The sequence below is a fragment of the Cupressus sempervirens genome, chromosome 5 (genome assembly GCF_028749045.1).
Source record: "Cupressus sempervirens isolate cs-2001-9-10 chromosome 5, ASM2874904v1, whole genome shotgun sequence".
NCBI lineage: Eukaryota > Viridiplantae > Streptophyta > Pinopsida > Cupressales > Cupressaceae > Cupressus > Cupressus sempervirens.
The window spans coordinates 845,245,085-845,266,769 of record NC_143122.1 but is presented as its reverse complement, the minus strand read 5'-3'; the positions used below and the strand labels follow the sequence as shown (position 1 = coordinate 845,266,769).

General features: G+C 35.9%; 1 pseudogene; it reads right to left on the bottom strand.

Moving 5' to 3' along the window:
• Positions 1-514: 514 nt before the first annotated feature.
• LOC149558562 (L-type lectin-domain containing receptor kinase IX.1 pseudogene) lies at positions 515-17,603 on the bottom strand (annotated as a pseudogene).
• Positions 17,604-21,685: the final 4,082 nt, after the last annotated feature.

The window sequence follows — 21,685 nt, the reverse complement described above, 5'->3', positions numbered from 1 at the left end:
CTCAAAGATTTCTTTGATGCTCCTCAATCACATTATAATCTGCAATAGAAAAATTTCACGCAAAAAAAAATTCTGCCACAACCCAAGTGTTAATAAAGCTCTGATATCATATTGAAAATTTAAAAATAGTACACAGCTATATCAAAAAATAAATAGAAACATATACACAAAAAGAAATCAGAAAATGAAACTATTTTATTCACTCATAAATCTCTGTGATACACCTTTTACATTAGCTCGGAGGTTCTATTTATAGAAGCCTTTAGATCATTCTAGATTCAAAATTCAGTTGTAACTTGCTTTCATTGTGGGTAGAAGATTCTTGTTTGATGGACAACACTGAAGTTATCTACCGACCATTCTATATCTATTTTCTATTGAAGGAGGATTTGTTTCAACTGTTTGAAAGAAATAAGGAATGCAATAACTGCTCATTCAATTTGTAACAAACCACATTACGTGGTGGTAGAATAGGTCTATCCAACACCGCCACCATGGTCATATGGGAAGCCTCCTAGTCACGTTCCATCAGTCTTTCCAAACCAAAATCACTCAATTTGGCATTGAAATCAGAATCCAACATTACGTTGCTTGCCTTCACGTCTCGATGAATGACACGCTGGTCCCACTCTTCATGGAGATAAACAAGAGCAGAGGCAATGTCACAGGTAATACTATATCTTCGGCTCCAATCCAACGTATCCTCCTCTTCCCCAAAAATGTGTTTATCCAGACTCCCATTTAGTAAGTACTCGTAGACCAGAAGTAACTCTTCCTTTTCATGGAACCATCCTAAAAGCCGCACAAGATTATGGTGTCTCAACCTGCTGATTGCTTGAACTTCGGAGACATACTCCTTTCTTCCTTGTCTCGATCCTTGAGCTATTCTTTTTACAGCCAGCGCCTCACCGGTGCCAGGCAGGATTCCTTTGTAAATGCTGTCGAAGCCGCCTTGTCCAAGCTTTTCTTTCTCACAAAAATTTCCTGTTACGGCACTGAGCTCGGCATAGGAAAAGCTTTGGGGGCCAGGAGAACAACATTCATCCAGCTCTGGATCGCTCTCTTCCCTAGCCTTACCTTTTGTTCCCCTTTTTCTGAAATACTACCACCAGCAAACAAATATGAAGCCACATAGGTCCACAACAACGAAGAACATGCATATCAAATAAAATTTCATAGAAAATATGTTTGCATTGCCATTTCTAATTAATTCACCAGGAGGTCTAACTTCCCATGAATATTCAAAAGTAAAATTCCAAACTTTTACGGTGTGCGTCTCTGTGTACTCTCCAGTGGCAGCCGAGAAGCCAATCTTGTTGTACTCTAGTAGACCGTTTCTCAGATCTATTGTGTGGTTAAATAGAGGGATTTTGGGTTTAGATGAATTATACCAGAGAAAGAAGTGCAGAACCTTTTCTACACCGTCATAATCCACCCAAGCATCCCATGTCGCATTTGTGAGATTTTGGTGTGTAAAGCGATTGAATAGACTGGATGTATTGAGCGAAAAAATGAACTTCGAGAAAATGCTATTGACATCGATCCCAACATGATTGTCATCAGGATCCCAATCGTTGTTGTAAGTATCAAACTCCACAGCAACCATATGATAAGATGATTGTTTAAAGATTTCCTCATTAAACAAGCCAAGAAATCCACCATAAGCATCCTCTGGTGGTTCTAGTTTGAATGGTGCCATGACGAGCGCAAGTCCATCTCCATGATTATCGTATATTTTGTTGTTCAGATCAATATTGAATTGAAAGTAAGTTGAAAAATTAGCCAGAGCTCCAGTAGACCTATTCCATAGCGGAATACGGTCTGTATAATACGCCCAACTAGAACTGTTCTTAAGGTTCCTTGATGCTTCATTTTATGTAAGCTGCAGGGCTCCTTGATTACTCTCTTGATATGTGGCATCATTTTTCCTTTCTATACCTGTTAGAGGAGGGAAGCTAAAAGTAACGTTTCCTGCATGCGATGATAATAGGAAAAGAGCAACACAAGTTAAGAAAAGGAAGGCTCATGTTATAAAAATAAGAGATCTAAGATTTACTAAGATCTAAAATAAGCACAAATACTTGGCAATGGAAAAAACAAAAATAAACACTTAAGAGAGAAGCAAATTTTATTCATCAAAATGATTTCATACAACCTATGCAATGGCCTCTATATATAGAGAGCCTATGAGATGAGGGCATTAATAGAAGATGTTTCTAGAGGATAAGTGGATAATGCTAAATGACCTAGTTTCATGGAGGACATTCCTATCTTGTTACCAATTTAATAGGAAATGTGTGGCATACTTGTTGTTTGGTTATAACAGCATGACTGTTGACTATTTCTAACATCCTCCCTTAATTTCTACCACTAATGATAATGTATGGGAGAAATTACAATAAAAAATATAGATAGGATAGGTCCCGGCATTAAGCCTTGTTAGGTACCTATTTGCAAAAAAAGAAAGAGAGGGGAACATGACATGACTATCCCCCCTTAATGTTCACCTCAATCATGCCGAGCATGCCTCATAGTTTCAAAAATTTGGCCTCAAGCATACTCTTAGTAAATATATCTGCTGCTTGGTCTTCACTTGGACAAAAGAGAAGATTAACAAAATTTTCTTGAACAAGATCCCGAATATAGTGAACATCAATCTCAATGTGTTTTGTTTTAGCATGAAAAACAAGATTATTTGCAACTTGGATAGCACTTTGATTATCACAATACAAAAGAGTAGCTGAACTTTGTGCAAAACTAAGCTCAAATAAAAGGTTGCGAATCCAAACTACTTCCTTTCCATCTTCTTTTGTTGCTCTATATTCTGCTTCACATGAGGACAATGATGTAGTAGTTTTTTTTTTGATGCTCCATGTAATTGGACCTGACCCAAGCTGAAAAATATAACCACCAATAGATTTCCTATCATCTATGTCACCTCCCCAGTCTGAATCTGTGAAGCCAGTCAAAGAAATTGAAGACTTGTAACTATAATGAATGCCATAGTAAATGGTGCCACAAATGTATCGTAAAATTCTTTTGGCAGCCAACCAATGAGTTTCTTTTGGTTCCTGCATAAATCTAGATACCAAATTGACTGCAAAACAAATGTTTGGTCTAGACTGTGTTAGATAAACCAAGCTACCAACAAGCTTTCTATATAAAGTACCATCCACCTTCTTGGAAATACATTCTTTAGTAAGCTTAATTCCAGATTGAAAAGGAGTAGGGGTTGGCTTACATTCAAGCATGTTAAATTTATCTAAAAGATCCAAAGCATATTTTGCTTGAGAGATAAATAATCCATCATGAAGTCTACTAATTTGCAAGCCAAGAAAATAATTCAGTTCACCCAAATCACTGATATGAAATGCCCCTTTAAGATCTGATTTGAAATCACTAATTAATCCAATATTTGGTCCAGCTATGATTAAATCATCCACATAAACTGCAACAAGAATAATTTCATTTTGCACTTTCTTCACATAAAGATTTAGATCTGATTTGCATTTTTAAAACCCATGAAGCTGAAAATACCTATCAATCTTCTCATTCCATGCTCTTGGTGCTTGTTTAAGCCCATAAAGTGACTTCTTTAATCTACAAAAAAGATTAGGATGTTGCTGATCTACAAAACCTGGTGGTTGATTCATATATATTTCTTCATATAAATCTCCATTTAAGAAAGCATTTTTTACATCCTTTTGATGAATATGCCACCCAAGACTTGCAGCCAAAGAAAGAATAATTCTAATTGTATTCATTTTAATGATAGGAGAAAAAGTTTCTTCATAATCAACACCTTCTTTTTGATTAAATCCCTTAGCAACCAATCTAGCTTTAAATTTTTCTATAGCACCATCTGATTTAAATTTTGTTTTATAAACTCATTTGCAACTAATGACATTCTTACCTTTGGGAAGTTGCACAAGTTCCCAAGTTTTATTTTTAACCAAAGCATCATATTCTTCTTCCATAGCTTGCTCCCATTCTTTCTTCCCTCTAGCTTCCTCATATGATCTTGGATCATTTACTTGTAATACTTTGGCCATGAGAGCACTACCATTCCTTCCTTGGATCTTTGAGCCTTACCTATATATTTCTTCAACACTCCTTGTCTTTTGGCTAGCTGAAAAGTTATCTTCTTCATCATTACTACCTGCAGAAAATGTCTAATTACAAGCATTAGTTGTGTTGTTTTCACTAGTATTTTTATCATTTTTAGAAGTGCACAACTCATCCTCATCAACGTAGTCTCCATTTCCTCCTAAAATATCTAAAAAATGAGAAGCATTTGTTGTTCTAGAGTGAGAAAGAGTGGCTATAATTTGTGAATGCTCATCAAACTTCACATCTCTACTAACAAAGACCTTGTTTGTTGTCAAATCATATAACCTATAAGCCTTTGATTCTTCACTATAACCCATAAACAAACATTTATGACTCTTTGGTTCTAAATTTTCGAATGTATGCCCAAGCAATACACCCAAATACTTTAAAATATCCAATGTGCGGTTTCTTACCACTCCATGCTTCTTCAGTGGTGATATTTGTGAGAGCTTTGGTGGGGATTCTATTTATAATATGTGCAACACAAGAAATAGCCAAACCCCAAAATTTATTATGCAAACTTTTAAAATGCAACATACAATGAGCCATTTTTAAAAGAGTTCTATTCATTCGTTCAGCCACCCCATTTTGTTGAGGAGTATAAGGAACTGTTCTTTGCACCTTAATACCATAATTTTCACAAAATGACTCAAAAGCATAATTGTAATATTCACCCCCATTATCTGTCCTTAAACATTTAATTGTTTTGCCACTTTGATTTTCAACTAATGCCTTAAACTTTTGAAATACTTCAAACACTTCTTTTTTTCTTTCAAGAAAATAAACCCATAGTCTCCTGCTATAATCATCAATAAAAGTGAGAAGGTACCTAGCACCTGAAAGTGAAGTACATCCTGGTTCACATTAATAACTATGAATAAGTTGCAATGGATGATTAGCTCTCCATGCTTTACCTGAATCAAAAGGATCTCGATGATGTTTACCTAACACACATCCTTCACACACACCTTCACAAGCTGAATTTTTTGTTAATCCTCTAACCATATCCATTCTAACCATATCTTGTAATTTTCTATAATTTAAATGTCCAAGTCTAGCATGCCAAAGTTGTGACATATAATCAGTCTGAGCAATAAAAGCATGAGAGAGTGTATATTTATCATCAAGAAACACCACAAATTTAGATAGACTCTCTTCATGATGAACTCTACCAATAGCAATTATATTGCTTGGGTCTTTTCTATCTCTAACAATAACTTGATCAACATTGACAACAAACTCATATCCAGCTTGAACTACTTTGTATACTAAAATAAGATTCACCCCCAATCCTTTAACCAATAAAACATTTTTCAAAGACCCATGTGTTACATTAACAGTACCTGTTCCTAAAATTGGAAGTTTCATTTTATTGCCAATAGAAATTTCTTGATCTGAATTCTTCCCTTCATAAAAATCAATAAACAAAGATCTATCCCCAGTCATGTGAGATGATGCCCTTGAATCTAAAATTCATTCTTTATTAGAATCTGAAGCAAAGTATCCCCCTTTAACACTAGATTTACTTTTGGGTGTAGCAATTACCTCCTCATTTGATTTCTCTTGCCTTTTTAAAGAGATAGCTACGAAACTATGATTATCCTTCTTTCCATCCTTAAACCTTTCTTTCTTGGGCTTATATTGCTGCCTTTCATTGTCCTTCTTCTTCAAATAAAACTTCTCCATGTGATTCTCACCATGGATTTGGTTGAAGAACCCTTTTCGTTGATTCCTTAAAAACTTTATATGGCTGGGGAAGCTTACTTTCAACCATTGCAATCAACTAAAAATCCTTTTTTGCATATTCAGCACCTATTTTTTTTAGCCGAGTATTTAAAAAAGTAACTTCATTGAAGTAATCAGACATTTTTTCAAAATAAGATTTATCTAAATTCATCAATTTTTCTTCTATACTAAACGTGCTAGCCATGTCTACATCTTTATAATCCTTTTCTAAGGTCTTTCACAACTCTATTGGGTTATCAATATCAACAAATCTTCTATTTAGATTGGGGCTCAAAGCTTTACCAATAATACCTCTAGCTTGCTCCAACTTACATTTCCACAACTCCTTTTATTTATCAGTTTGTTGAGGTTCTCCAATCTTTTTATTTACTATCCTCCATAAAGCCTTCTCTCTTAGAGAATTCTTGACTGCAATCTTCCAATCTGCAAAACCACTTCCATCAAAGATAGGCAAAACTTCATTTGAAGAACCCATGTTAGCAAAAGGATCAAGTTCAAAAAAATCTAGCAATACTCTAGTAGCATAACAGCCCTGCAACCAAATATCACTCCAAAAAAAATCAGCCCTGCAAACAAACCATTTTCAGCAAACTATTTGCCTGTAGCAAAACCCTCTAGCAATATTTCTAGCTGAATTTCTAAATAAATCTCCTACTGAACTTGGCTAAACCTTGCTCTGATACCATGATAAAAATAAGAGATCTAAGATTTAATAAGATCTGAAATAAGCACAAATACTTGGCAATGGAAAAAAAAAAATAAACACTTAAGAGAGAAGAAAATTTTATTCATCAAATTGATTTCATACAACCTATGCAATGGCCTCTATATAGAGAGAGCTTATGAGATGAGGGCATTAATAGAAGATGTTTCTAGAGGATAAGTGCATAATGATAAATGACCTAGTATCATGGAGGACATTCATATCTTCTTAGGATAATGTTGTATGACCTAGTTTCATGGAGGACATTCCTATCTTGTTACCAATTTAATAGGAAATGTGTGGCATACTTGTTGTTTGGTTATAATAGCATGACTATTGACTATTTCTAACACCGTGTAGGGTGAGTGAATTTAGCCAACCTAATATGTGATTTAGAGGGTCTCTGAGGGTAATTTGTTAGCAATTATATTTTGTACTGCCTTTCATAGGAATAAGGCTATTGCAATTGTTCGGCCGATTCCATTTCGAGATAGGAACGAACACATAGGCCTCTCTCTTCATTATTATCTTACAGGATTAGGACCTGCAGATTAGTTAGTCAGGATGGACCTTCGATGGCCCAAAGGTTTCATCGAGCTCTTTGTGGACGTAGGGATTAGAGCCCAAGAAAACTCTTTTTGATATCAGGCAACGTATAATTCTTCGTGGAAATCCTTGTGGATATTCTAATGAAGTACAAACTAATTGTGAAATACATGGGCTTCTCATTTGATATTCCATTTCAATCTTTATGAAGACAGGCAAGCATGGTGCACAAGACGGTGGATAGCATATAAGTCGAGTTGTTTCTACAAAATGTTAAATGCCTCGTTAGTTTGTTCTCTCTAGATAACTAACTGATTTTATGATTTGGCATTTCCTAGAAAACACATAGCAGTCAAGCATTTCTTGTAGTTGGTTAGATCATTCCATTTTGGCCTACCAACGAATAGATCGGCCTCTCCATGTTGCGTTAAATTTCATTATTGTTTTGTGACAGATAAGCCCTGGGAAATTGCTAGTCACGATGAAACTTTGACGAAACGCATCAAGGTCTTCATTGACGTTGACATATCATGAAGAGCGTGCAAGAGAAATATTTTCTATGTCATCTCCTACATAATTTTTTGTGGAATGCCTTTGGGCATTACTAAAGAAACACATCGAATACGTTGAAATTCTCGACGATTCTTGTTGCAACGTTCGGTAAGTTTAGTCATTTCAAGGTGAATAGGCATGGCCGAAAAAATGCCTGATATTATAAACATCCAATTTTTCGTATAACATCATGAGTTTGTTTTCTCTAATATTATGATCTAGAATTTCCTAGTAAACAAGAGCACTTAAAAGGAGCTGAGGTCCCTCTCTTTTGGTCAAAATGGAAGATGAATCTTTTTTTTAAAGATTAGGACATTGGGTGATCACTACAACATGAAGGGGGGTTTTAAGATAATATTGGAGATAATTTTTGGGTAAATTGTTGTAAATGGAGATAAAAAGAAAGTTGTGTATTGTCTTAAGTATTGTCTTTAAGTGAGTGTCTTAGACTATTGTCTTAGAAAGACAATAAGGAACAACACTATTATTGTGTCTTAGAGTTGATTTTAATTTTTTCTTTATAGAAACGTCTTTAATCTTGCTTATTTTCTTATTGAAAATAGTTAGAGAAAAGATGGTATGAAAATAATAAGTTCTATATATATATATTGCAATGTAATTAATTAATTCATGTTAAGGCATGATGGATTTGAACCACCATCCCTTGCTTGTAGTGCAAGGGCTCATCCATTGAGCTAGCACCTTTTAAAATAAGGAAAAATAATAGTCTAAGGTTTTACAAATAAGAGATACAAGAAGGGAGCAAGGCAAACTGATTCAATGAGTAGGAACATTGATGATGACTTGAGACTTGCATGTGGATAGATGGTGATAGGCTTTGGTAGCTTTACATTTTGTACTCAAGATTGCATGCTCATCACATAGTTGTTGAAACAAATTAGATGGAACTTAAACTTGTTTTAATTGTAAACTTTAATACATGGTTTCAAATGTTGCTTAAGAGGCTAAAGCTTTTGATAGTTAAAAAAAAACTAAACTCTCATTAAAAAACCTTTACAAGTATGTTCTCTACATGTGCTGACTTGAGGCTTTGGAAATGGGTATGCACATACAACAACAGAGAAAGATTTAGCTACAATTGACCTCGTACACACGTACACCTAATGTGGAAGTAAACACAGGCATGACAAGTATTTTTCATCACCCCATATGCCAAGACTGAAAGCCTTTAAAAGTAACTAATTTATTGAATGAATTTTAGATTGTTGTCCAAGAAGACCATTAAACTCAAATTCTAAACACAAAAATACACATCAAGTAGAAGTTGAATTTTCATAGGGAAGATGATGGAAGAAATTTTTTAAGAACTTAAAAACAAGCCAAATTGAGTGTAATAAAATAGGGGAGTGCATTGGAAATTAGGTAGGCTATTGTGAACAAGAAAGAGAAGTGGGGTTATGGGGCAATGATAGGGAGATGTGAAGAGGAAGAAAATAGCGAAAAAGGGTGCAGCACGGGTGTAGGAAGAAAATAGCCATTATAATATAATTTTTTTGTTGCGAGTTGCGTAAAATCTCAATGGATGCACAAGGTCTTCAAAGTAAGAGTAGTTTATACCGAATACTTGTTGGTTTAAGTTGAGCATTGTCATTCCTATTCGAAGGAGGATGCATCTGAATAGTTTTGACAAGCTATAAACACTAGTTTTAGGTTTTTGGATTTCTATCACAATAGTAGAATCCATTCAATTGGATAAAGTAATTTTTATCCAAACTAGTGTGTATTTAGTTCTAGAAGTTGATGTTCCAGGCATAGTAGATAGATATAGTTATTAGCATGTGATAATTGTGGTCATAAAGAGACTGCACTTTCCCATTAAGGAATTCCCACACAAAATAATGTATACCCAATTGTAGTCAATCCATGAAAACAATTTTTAGTAAAGCATCTACTTAGATAGCTTTAGTTTAAATAATATAAAACACAAAAAATCCATAATGAAAACTTGAAATATATTAACACCCACAACTTCAAGTTTGTGTACCTTAATAAAATCACTCTGATTCCAACATGTTTATTGAACCACCCATGTATATTTTCTAATTCATGAGCTTGGAAACTCTAGCCATTTTCTTGAATGTAAATCAAATAGTTTACACTTTTTATTACTTTATATATCCACCCAACTCCACAATAGTTCATCCTAAGAGATCACCCAAGAAAATCAATTCAACTAATATTTTGTTGTAGTATAATCTAAAAACATACCACATTTATTTACTTTTACTTCTAACTCATAAGAAGAGCAATAGAATGGAGAGATTGTAGACTTAAGCGAGTTACTATAAGATCATCTATGCTTTTCAGTGAAATAAAAAAATCTAGAATAGGAAGGTTGATGAGCTCCTCAACAAAAAAAATAGAATATAATATAGCTTGCGTTAATGAAGCTACTAAAAATTTACCATGATGGAAGCACAAATGAGCCTCTTGGAATAGGAAAGGTTCATGCTACAGGACACTAGGGATGAAACTACAGTTGTTTCACTAGCAACATCTAAGCTAGGATCCTGCCTATCAATTTTATATGTAGTTCTAAGAGCATCCATATTCCCTAGCCTCTATAGAAATTTATGGTCATTGTAGGGATCACCGGCTTGCATAATTTAAGGCAAGTCTCAATAATGTATCTACCCACTTGAGATAGAGGTAGTGATTCATGACTAAAAGCATTCACACAGTTTAAACTTTATACCTAACCAAATATAGTGCTTGGGTGAGCAGTAGTCTTGAGAAGATATTTTATGGCCCTAGCATATGGAAGTCTTTTCATTGGAGAGCTTAGTACCATGAATCTAACAAATTCCAAATAGCTCCAAGAGAGCATTCAGCTATTTAAGTTAAAATTGGGCATAGATTATTGAGCTAGAAGAGGAGACATTCTTGGGAACTAGGGCTTGAAATAACTTTGAAAGTTGGTTTACGGGGTTAATGGGGTGTGATGGAAGGATTGTGATACTTAGACACTATTTTTTCTAGATAGATCAGAATAAGCTTGGGTTAGTGCTATTTCTCTTTGATTAGGAATGCCATGAGGAATATTTATCACATCTCTCGTTAAGGAATGATGGTCTCCCATGTAATGAGAAGCTCCATGGTGAAAATTGAATTATTCTATTTAAATAGAAATATATGAGAAAAGAATAGACTCACTGAAAGAAATGTTGGAAGATTAAGGACTCATTGGTTTTTCCTATATTCTAAAAAAAAATTAAGTGGAAAGAAAATTTAAACTTATTTGCATAAGAAATGATGGCAAGTCAAGGTCCTCCTAAATGATCTACACAAAGTTTACTTAGACCTTGTGAAATCTAGTTGGCAACTATTAGTATTTAAACATTAAACCAAATTTCCCCTTTTTTTATTGACCAACCACTAGTTATGAAAATAAGAGGAAAGGTCCAAGAACCATACAATATGGTTTGAGATTTGTCTCATACTTTATTCATGTGATAATTCTATAATAGGTTCTTCTTGCAACCACATGTACCATGTGCTTCCCTTCAACATATTAAAGCCAAGTCAAGTAATGACCAAACTTTGTGTCAAGAGTTTGTCTTACCATTGGCTTGAACAATATGGTATTCATGCTTTCAATAATTATGAAGACACAAAATGTGAATGAGATATAAGTAAAATGCATAAATGTTTTGTTGATCAAATGCTACAATCTATAGTAAAATACAAGCTCACCATGTTTAACTAACCAAGGCAGACTATTGTCTAGCATACAGATGTCTATCTAATATGTAGAGGTAAGGATTTTAAAATTTAGTAGTTGACCTTCCAACAAATGGTGCAAACATGCTACTACAGAATTTGTCTCCAACCAAGCTTTAAACTTGGATATCCAGATAAACAAAGCCATCATAGTAGCTAAAACTTAAAAAAGCATGAAATTCAAGGAAGTAATTGCCATAGCTTGATTCAATACAATCAAAAGTTTGCAAAATAAGTAGTCATCAATAATTATATATAGTTACAAAACAATAAGAATTGATTTTAGATGGTTTGAGTGTTAAAGTCAATTTTTTCAGTTTCTCTTACTTGGCTGTATAGGTTATGCTAAGCATACCAAGGCTATCATGCTATATTTTTTCTCAATGTATTTGTGCTCCAAGTTTAGAAAATATGAATTGTTGGATCTTAATTTAATTCCTAATCCAAGCTTTCTATTTTGGAAATGAGTGTTTGATTCCACTTTCTTTTAGAAAGTCTTCCATTAAACTTTCTTGTGTCATAACTTTGTGGACAATGTGTTGGTCTAGGTATTCTCTGTTGAAATCTCTTGTGTCATGCTTTTTTGGGCAATACATTGATCCAAGCATTCTATGCTCATTCTCCAAATCTTTCTTAGCAATTGATGTCTTTTCTACCTCATCTTCAGAATTTTTTGTGTCACTTTAAGATGTCCAAGCTTATAAAATACCATATCTATGCCAATTTTTAAAATAGATATTTGACTAATAGCATAATATAAAGTAGATCTTTCTTTCTACTTGGTTTTTCTATCATTCCCCCTACACAACACGCAGTGGATTCACAAAAATAAAATAAGCTTCTCTAACTATGGACAAGATGGGCCAGCCAATGATAACATACAATCATCCTACTGTGTTTAATTGTCATACAAATAAGCAAGAAGAACATAAGTACATATCAGAAATGACCTATTAAGTTGTTTTAGGACCATAAAATGCATTTTTTTATGTAAAAGAACATTAAATGTTTTACACATTCTTTTGAAACCTTTGGACACGAGTTTCCTACGAAAGAGCATGGTTTTTCTAGCATATGGAGTAACCATATGGGCTACTATTCTATCTCCTATTTTTTCCTATAATGGGACCCCAAATACATGGATCCAAGGGGTTTCTAGATTTCTCTATCGATATATATTAAGGGAAGAAAAGAAATCTAGCCTTTATGGATTCATCATAAATCATAATATGATCATCTATAAGGAAAGGCCTGTAACTTAAATCTTTCTCAGTTTTTCTAGAATTTAAAATTTGCCTTCTTTATTAACAAATGATTATATTGTAAAACCCTCTTAGCAATATCATAATTTGACTTTCTATGGAAAAATTGTCCTCATTATCAATGATTATGTTCTTGTAATTCAATTGACATGTATTTTCTTCTCCTTTGCACACGTTTCTAGGATCCTTTTACTTACAAGAATTCATTTCTTTTCTTTAGTTTCTTCTATGCTATTACTTTAAAATCTTTTGTTGATCTTGATGGAGCCTACTATTTTACAAAGTTAGAGCTCCCATCTTAGCACAATGATTCAAATTATAACAAAAATTGGACATTAGGCATGGAAATAACATCAAATGTAGAAATGATTCATGAAGTTCATGATGTAGGTGCATCATAGGGACATCTTAAGAAGTCTAGGAATGGAATTGAAAATAATGCATACAGCATTGAACTTTAAATTGGATGAAATTTTACTTGTAGGTTCTTGTGATAACATGTAAAATGAGGGAAGACTTGACAACAATCATGGCTATAGTGTTGTTCAAGATCGCATGGTTCTTGCAAATGTTAATGGAAGCTTAGGGGCATATCAATTTAGTTGTATTACTGAGGAAGGACAAATGGAATCAGTAGGACCTCTGATGGAAATTGTAATATCATAGAAACTAGAATTACACATATTGTAAATAAATATTATTTTCTATGTGTTAAGCTTTACAGTCTCAGACAATAGGATTATTTAACATGCTTGAATTGTAAGTATATGTGCACTCTTGTTAAGAGAAACAAGCCAGTATATGACATGTTGAGTCAAGAGGGCATAAAGAGGAAATCAAGAATAGTAGAAAAAACATATTCATAGGCTGACAATAGTATAATAGTCCCAATAATGTCATGCTCTATATGCAATGATTTCATAAAACATATCAATTAATAAAAGGATAGCTCCATTGATGTCTACCACCTACAACACTCAGAAGCCCATGCCAATAGCAGAGTTATATCTTTGTCAAACATACAAGCTCCCACCTACACCTTTACTTTGAATGTCTTAGACTAAATTATTATATCTTTACTCATTTAGCTTAGGATGTAGCAGTATAATAATTCCAGTGTCATGCTCTATATGCAATGATTTCATAAAATGTATTAGTTGAGAAAAGGACAACTCCATTGATGTCTACTAGCTACAACACTCAAAAGCCCATGCCAATAATAGAGTTGTATCTTTGTCAAACATACAAGCTCAATTATTATATCTTTACTCATTTAGCTTAGGTCATAAATATTTAATTTAAACCAAACTAATCTAAGTCCTATAAGGATTATTAAAATTATCTACATTTATTTATCCAAATTACAAAAATTATTAATAATTAGAAATAATTTACGAATAAACAATTTTTAAAAAATTAAACATTTAATGACAAATGAAAATCTATTTTTTATTTTATTTTGAGTCAATATAAGACAAGAGGAAACCTATTTTTTAGTTTGTTTGTTGTTCCATTTGTAAATTAAGGTCCCCAATGCTACTTTTATCCCTTACCATTGTAACAATAAGGCCCCAAAATGTGAGAAATTATGAATCTGCAAACAAAAATATACTCATTGAGTGAGTTGAGAAAATGTCAACATGCATGCAAAAATTTTTGATAGACGGCTGATGTTGGAAAATATTTATTGGCAAAATACACAAAATTGAATTATAATAGACTCAAAATTTGCCATGTTTGTAAATATTTTGATGTTGTATACTATGAAAAAAATAATTAAAAAATAAATCTTAAGCAATTCCAAATCGAAATCCATGCAAAGTCCTAAGCATGTATATATTTTGTCAAATGCTAAAATGAGTGACAAAATATATTGCATTGTTTTCAAAAATATTATCATCATATGAGCATTTATTTACACTTCAAGAGACTACTTGATGGATTGCAAGTTTTGGCATAAGATATATAGGGATTTCTTTGTAGAGTAAATCATTACTAGAGCCATGCAAAAATACAAAAAATCTAATGATTTGAGAGAATTTACATCGATTTAATTTATTTTTTATTTAGCTCAATGGGTTTTAAAAACTATAAGAAAGTGGCATGGTTACCAAATAGGATACTAAGAAAAATTAAAAGTGAAACACCAAAAACCTCAATCAAAAAGATAGTAGAATAGTTTTTCCTACAATATGCAGAGTTATTAATTTCATAAAAAAGGAATTCTATTTATTCTAATGAGGGATGGATTCATGTTGAATCACTACTCATGAAACATGGGTCAATAAGTTTGACTCAAAAACTACACAGTTAAATCTTGATAGCAATATCACACATCAATAAAACTTATCCTATAGTATGTAGTGCATACATATTTTTAATTTCATTTTTATTAATTATTCTTATTTTCTCATTAGTCTGTATGCATTTTGCTAGGGGTTTTATATTTTATCTATTAAGAATTTTAAAAGAAAACTATTCCAACCAATGAACAAATGGCAATTTAAAATTATTAACACATTGTAATTTTGTTTGTATTGCCCAGGCTAGAGTGGACTAGAACGATAAAATAGACAACTGAAATGTAAGGACAATGTAAGATTACTTAATACTTTTTAAATATGACATTTAATACTATAGTTACAACTGTCGTGGGTGAATGCATTTCCATTTATAGTTCCAGATTGTTCCTAAATTTCTTGTGAATTATTGTAGACCTTTTGGATCTATTCTAGAGTCTACAATGATTTTTAAGTTCCCTGCAAACAAAAGTGAAAATTGATTTGATATTTTTTTTTCCTTTTGGGGTCACTATCAAAAGTTATCTGTAATTTTTTGTTGTCATCAAATTTGTGAGTTTTTGACAGATTATTGAAATACAATTTTGTAGATAAATTTTTGCAAGGTTTTCTCCCACTTCCACATTGAGATTGTGTGTTAAGTTGTACAAATATTAGGTTTGTTAAGGATATCTATTATAGTAGAGCTTTACTCTGGTATGATTTCCCCCATTTCGTAGTGCAGTCTTTAGATTTTATGATAAAGGAGAGGTGATTGCATTGGTTTTTCTATGATTAGAATTCTTAAGTCGTTGGTTTCTATTATTTAAATTTGAAAAATGAAGATTTTGTTATTGTATTTGTGGTGGCTATTTCTTTCATGCCACTCCAAAATTATTCAACCATCAGGATAACTATTACACAATGTTTCTATTATTTAAATTTGGAAAATGAAGATTTTGTTATTCTATTTGTGGTGGCTATTTCTTTCATGCCACTCCAAAATTATTCAACCATCAGGATAATTGTTACACAATGTTGTAGTTTTCCGTTTATTTAAACTCTTTTTTCTGTTAACTTCTGTCTCAGTGTCTACAGGTTCGGTGATCTATAGGGTATTTTTTTTTGGTGGCAGGCAAGTTTATATATATTGTGATTTCTCCATTAAAAAATTTGTCATCTTTTCAAATGTATTGCACTGTATCATAGTTGTGAGCTAGAGAAAGATTTTATATTTGTAATAATAAAGGATGAATGTATTAGAATATTTGATTAAGTGCATAGGTATATGCAATGATCGATGGAGGATTCACTACCTAGTTGGAATATCATGGAGTTTAACATTAACCATCACTTGTGGAGTGCATCATCTAGAATTCCTCATACAACTTAAAAGGTGTGATACAGTGACAATCACTCTTTGTTATTTGTATTTGGACATCTCGCATGGAAGAGAAAATACTTGTTGTCACTTAGGTCTGCACCCTTGTCCAAGGCCTATGCGCGAGGACAACCTAGTGAAACATGGAAACAACCTCCAAGCTGTGGGACTTGAACTACGAGGTTGAGTCTCTGGAGAAGGCCGGCTCCCTCTTACTGTCAGGGTGCACCTATCTATTCTCAGAAGGGAAAGGGAGAAAGAGAGCATTAAAGAAAATCTACCTAGTCTAATCTAAGGCGGTGATGCACCAAAACAGAGTGTTCAGACTCATTTCTGCCCATATATGCACTACGGAACTAAGGTAACATTCAAGGTCATATATTCATTCAGACTTGTATTGACCAATAGCCACATACAAATCAGCAGACCAATTGATTAACACTAGGAACATAAGATTTCACTTGTATATTATTCAATAGGCCAAAGATAGATACAGTATGCAGACCACTGATCTCAACAATACATCAATGAGAGGCAAAATGCTACACATACACGTTGATGGCTGAAAGAGATGATACAAGATATTTTATCTAGCTCAGAGACAAAGGGATTTTAAACTGCAAGTCTGTGAGCAGCCGCCGAGAAAATCAGGAAGAGTCAACCCTTACAAAATGTACAAAATTTGCCTTTATAGTTCAGGCGTAACTGAGATCTTTTACTGCTGAAATGACCCTGCAACTACTTGCCATTGAGTCCTATGGAAGACAATCATGGAAAAAATCTCAAGAAAATTTGATCTCTTTCGCCAATAATGTCCTGAGAAGACTGAAAACGGTGCCATAACTGTGCTCCGACCTAGTAGATGGATCAACGGATGGATGGAGTGTCATTCTATGTTTTACATTTACTTTGGTAGGTCGAGATTAATCATGGAGATGAGATCGCACGACAAAATCGATTATCTTCGCTTCCTAGTTCATGAATTCGTCGAAGTCAAAAGGTCAACTGGGCTCCTTATACGTCAACTAGGCCGCGCGGGCCAATTGCATTTCTTTAGTTTGCCACCTAGAGGTCCTCCCGCAGTTGACCACCCTTCATTGGACTAATCGCGCCACCTTGAATACTATCATGACTGTGACGGTTACACTAACTTCCAACCGCCATCCTAGACTGCGCCTACAGGACACGTGTCGACAAGGCGCTGTGTCGCCAACATAACCCTTGGACATCTCTGCCATAATGCGATGGTGTCTACCATTGATCGGCCTCGATCCAACGATCATGGAGACTCGTCATTCTACAGCCTCTTTCCCTTGTAAATCACTGGGCCCGCGACACATGTGGCACTTCCCTATTGGTTCGACAATCGCTTAATCCTTACTGTGCCAGCTGCATGAAACATGGTTCCACCAGGACACGTGGCACACGGGCGCTATGTCACCGACGTTAACTCCCGAGTAAGTCTCGATAGCGAGACAACGCCAGTCGTAGATCCCTGCGCATCCGACGATCGTGAAGACTCACCATTCATGCTGAGACTACTGGGCCCATTGTACACTGTGTGCTGACTCATACACATGGCACCTCCTTATTTGGTTCGACAAAACACTAGCTGGCAACCCAAAACCTGATCCGCAGAGCAACCATGTATCAGCTAGGCGCCATGTCGCTATGTAGAAATCGAGGCCAAATTCCCATAGTGCCATAGCGCCCACTGACAGCATGCCCTGAGATTTACATGTGTCCCCATCCAATTCGCCACGTCGACTGCGCTTGTACAGTAACCGCTGGCACCCATCTGTCTGATCATTCCTTGCCACAGTGAACTTTTCGTTTGGGCGCTATGTCGCCATTGGAAAACTCATGGGTTTTTCGTTGGCGCCATGGCGCCTCATCGTATTTTTGAAACCTCCAGGCCATGAAACTTGTTTTCCCGTCGCCACGAAACTTCTGACCTGCCGTACTCTGCGATTTGCGACTGGACCCATCCCACTTGGCGGCATATCTATAATTGCACCACACTCTGGATGACACCTGGCAATCGTTGGTGAGACCTTGTCCTGTCGATCCACATGGCGGATGGTCGCCATGTCACTATGATAAAATCCGCACATCTCTGCCATAGCGAGATGGCACCATCCGTTGATGCGACCCAATCTGACGATCGTGAGGACTCGTCGTACCTCATGCTTTCGCCCTCCATGTCGATACACCTGGCATCGCCTTGAGACACGACCCCACCTGACATGCGTCACCAAGGCGCGATGTCACTGTCATAACCCTCGCGCAACTCCTCCATAGCGCGATGGCGCTTACTGTTGATCTGAGCTGATCCGACGGTGGTGAACGTAAGCCCCGACTATGTTAGCCGTGCTGACAGGAACTCTGACCTGGCACACGTGGTTCCTCCTGATTTGTCGCCACAACACCTGATTTTGCCGGTCGTTGAAACTCGCTGCCGTGACTATTTTCGCCAGGCGCTATGTCGCTATGGATTTTTTTCGGCCGATATGCGATAGTGACATAGTGCCAAGGGAGTCAAGAACCTTTTTTGACCCGCAGAATGCCAGACCCACCCCTGTAATATGTCGTCAGGGCGTCATCGCGCTATAATAAATATCGTGCATTTCCCTTATAGCACGATGGCACCAACCGTTTGTACCGCTTAGATCTGACGGCCAAAAACTTATAGGTTGTAACATTAAAATACTTATTCGAGACTAGCCATTGCACGAGCCACACTTTCAAAATTTAAATTCTTGACGGTAAAACCAGAGGTAACACTTCTGGCGACTCATAGGGGGCATGAGCCTACTCAATGCATGACCAGTGCCTGAGAATGATCCATTGGGCCATGGAGTCGAAAAAGAGGGCCCAGAAGTTACGAAACTAAGAGCTGCAAGAAACCCTAACCCTTAATGAGGAAATAAAAACATTGAAAAACCCTTGAACTCTGGCTCTGTCTTTGCGACTTGAAAACAAAAATAGGAACTCCTCAGAAACCTGAGACTTGTCAAAACTTCGGGAACTGGTGACTCAAGAAGTGAGTCATGTGCACGCGCACTTATTGTAAAATAGGAACAAAAGGAAGCAACTAAACTAACTATGTACATGGATTCACAACTTTTTCAGAAATAGGGCTTCAGATGGATCCCATTGACTGGAATGGGCATAATTTCACCATTTGGCCTGCTTAGCTAGAATGCATTGGCCTGTTTGCAACTGGAGATTAGATAAGGGCCACTCCATAATGGATCAAATTTGGAGTGCCTTCCTAGTTTTGCTATATCTGAGTCCCACTTGAGAACTAAATCTCCCTCTCTGAATATTATGGCCCTTGCCTTCTTATCAAAACTCTTCTTCATCTGCTGCTGGTGTATCTCCAGGGTTTGCATAGCTTTGTTTCTCTTTTCTTCCAGTTCAATCAACTCTGCCATTCTTACTGACATGGAACTATTTTCAACCAATTCTAGCTAATGAGCCAACTCCAAGGATGGGAATTCCAACGAGATTGGAAGTCTGGCCTCCCTACCATATACCAGCACAAAAGGTGAATTCCCAATAGATCTCTTGGGTGTTATCCTATCAGCCCACAGAGTGGTCCTTAATTTTTTATGCTAGACCCTCTGATTGTCTTCTATCGTTCTCCTTATAATTCTGATCAGATTTTTGTTGGAAGATTCAGCTAAACCATTGCCCTGCGGGTAGTAATTTGATGATGTGCTCAGATAGATATTGTGACTCATTGCCCGTGCACAAATCTAGGTTCCAAAAAAAGATTTGGCATTATCTGAGATGATAGTAGAAGGAGCTCCAAACCTAGATACAATTCCATCAAGGAATTCAACAACTGATGGCTCTGTAGCATCCTTCAAGGCAACTGCCTCTGTCCACCTAGTGAAATAATCGGTAGCAGCCAAGATCCATTTATGACCTACACTAGATCTAGGATTAATGGGGCCTATAAAATCCAACCCCCATTGGGTGAAGGGCTGATCCACCTGAATGGGGTGAAGAGGAAGAGCTACAAGTCTCTGTTTGCTTGAGAAAAAAGCACATCTCTCACATTTTCTCACATACCTATAACAATCATGGAACAGAGATGGCCAGTAATATCCAGCCCTAATGATCTTCATGGCGGTTGTTCTTGCAGAGAAGTGGCCACCATCAGGGCCATCATGAAGTTCTTTAATCATCCTCTCAACCTGATCCTCTTTAATACATCTCAACAGGGTCCCATTAAAATCCCTCCTGAATAGGATATTATCAATCACGACATAGGGGATGGACTGCAGTCTATATTGTCTTCTTTTAGCTTTGTCCAATCCTTGAGGGTATCCATTCCTAGATAAAAAGTTCCTCATGTCATCCATCCAGCTCCTTGGGGCATTAACATTTCTTTCCTCCTGTTGCTCTGCAATTACCATAGCAGTCCCTTCATCTGAATCCTGACCTGATAACATTTCTTTGCATAATCCTCTCCCTCTTACCAACTTGGTAATTTGAATATCAACATCATATTCCATTACCCTAGTGATCCATCCAGCTCTCTTTTCACTAATGTCTTTGCTTAACAAGAAGTCTTTTACACTCGCATGGGGCACCAAAAAATGGATCCTATTGTGGGATAAGAGGTGTCTAAATTTCTTCAAGGCTCTAATGACTGCAAGGGCTTGCTTCTCAACAAAGCTATACTTATCTTCATATTCCTTGAGTCCTTCACTAAAGAAGGCTATGGGCTACTCCTCATTCTTGTCATTTGTCTGAGTCAAGATAGCAGAAACACTTGACTCACCACCTAAAGTGTAGAGGATGAAATCTTTCTCAAAATTTGGGTTCATGAGAGTGGGGGCTGAGGCTATGGCTACCTTAATTTCTTCAAAACTCTCCTTCCCCTCCTTGGTCCATGAGAAGACCATATCTTTCTTAAGCATGGCTGTGAGGGGTTTCACCATGATGGCAAGATTAGGAATAAACCTTCTTACAAAATTTATCCTACCAAGGAAACTTTGCAGCCCTTTCTTGTGTTTAGGGAGAGGAAGGGCAAGTATTGCTTTTGTTCTTTCTGGATCAATGGTCAACCCATCCTTAGATACAATGTGTCCCAGTAATTTTCCTTGGCTTGTAGCAAAGACACACTTGGCTGGGTTGAGGGAAACCCCAAACTCTCTACATCTTAGAAATACCTGTCTCAAATGATCAAGATGATCTTTTACACTCTTGGAATATATAGTTATATCATCAAGGTATACTAAGAAAAACTTGTCGATTAATCTTTTGAAAGCTACCTCCATTGCCTTTTGGAATGTGGCACCTGCATTTGTTAGTCCAAATGGCATCTTGCAATAAGCATAGGTGCCCCATT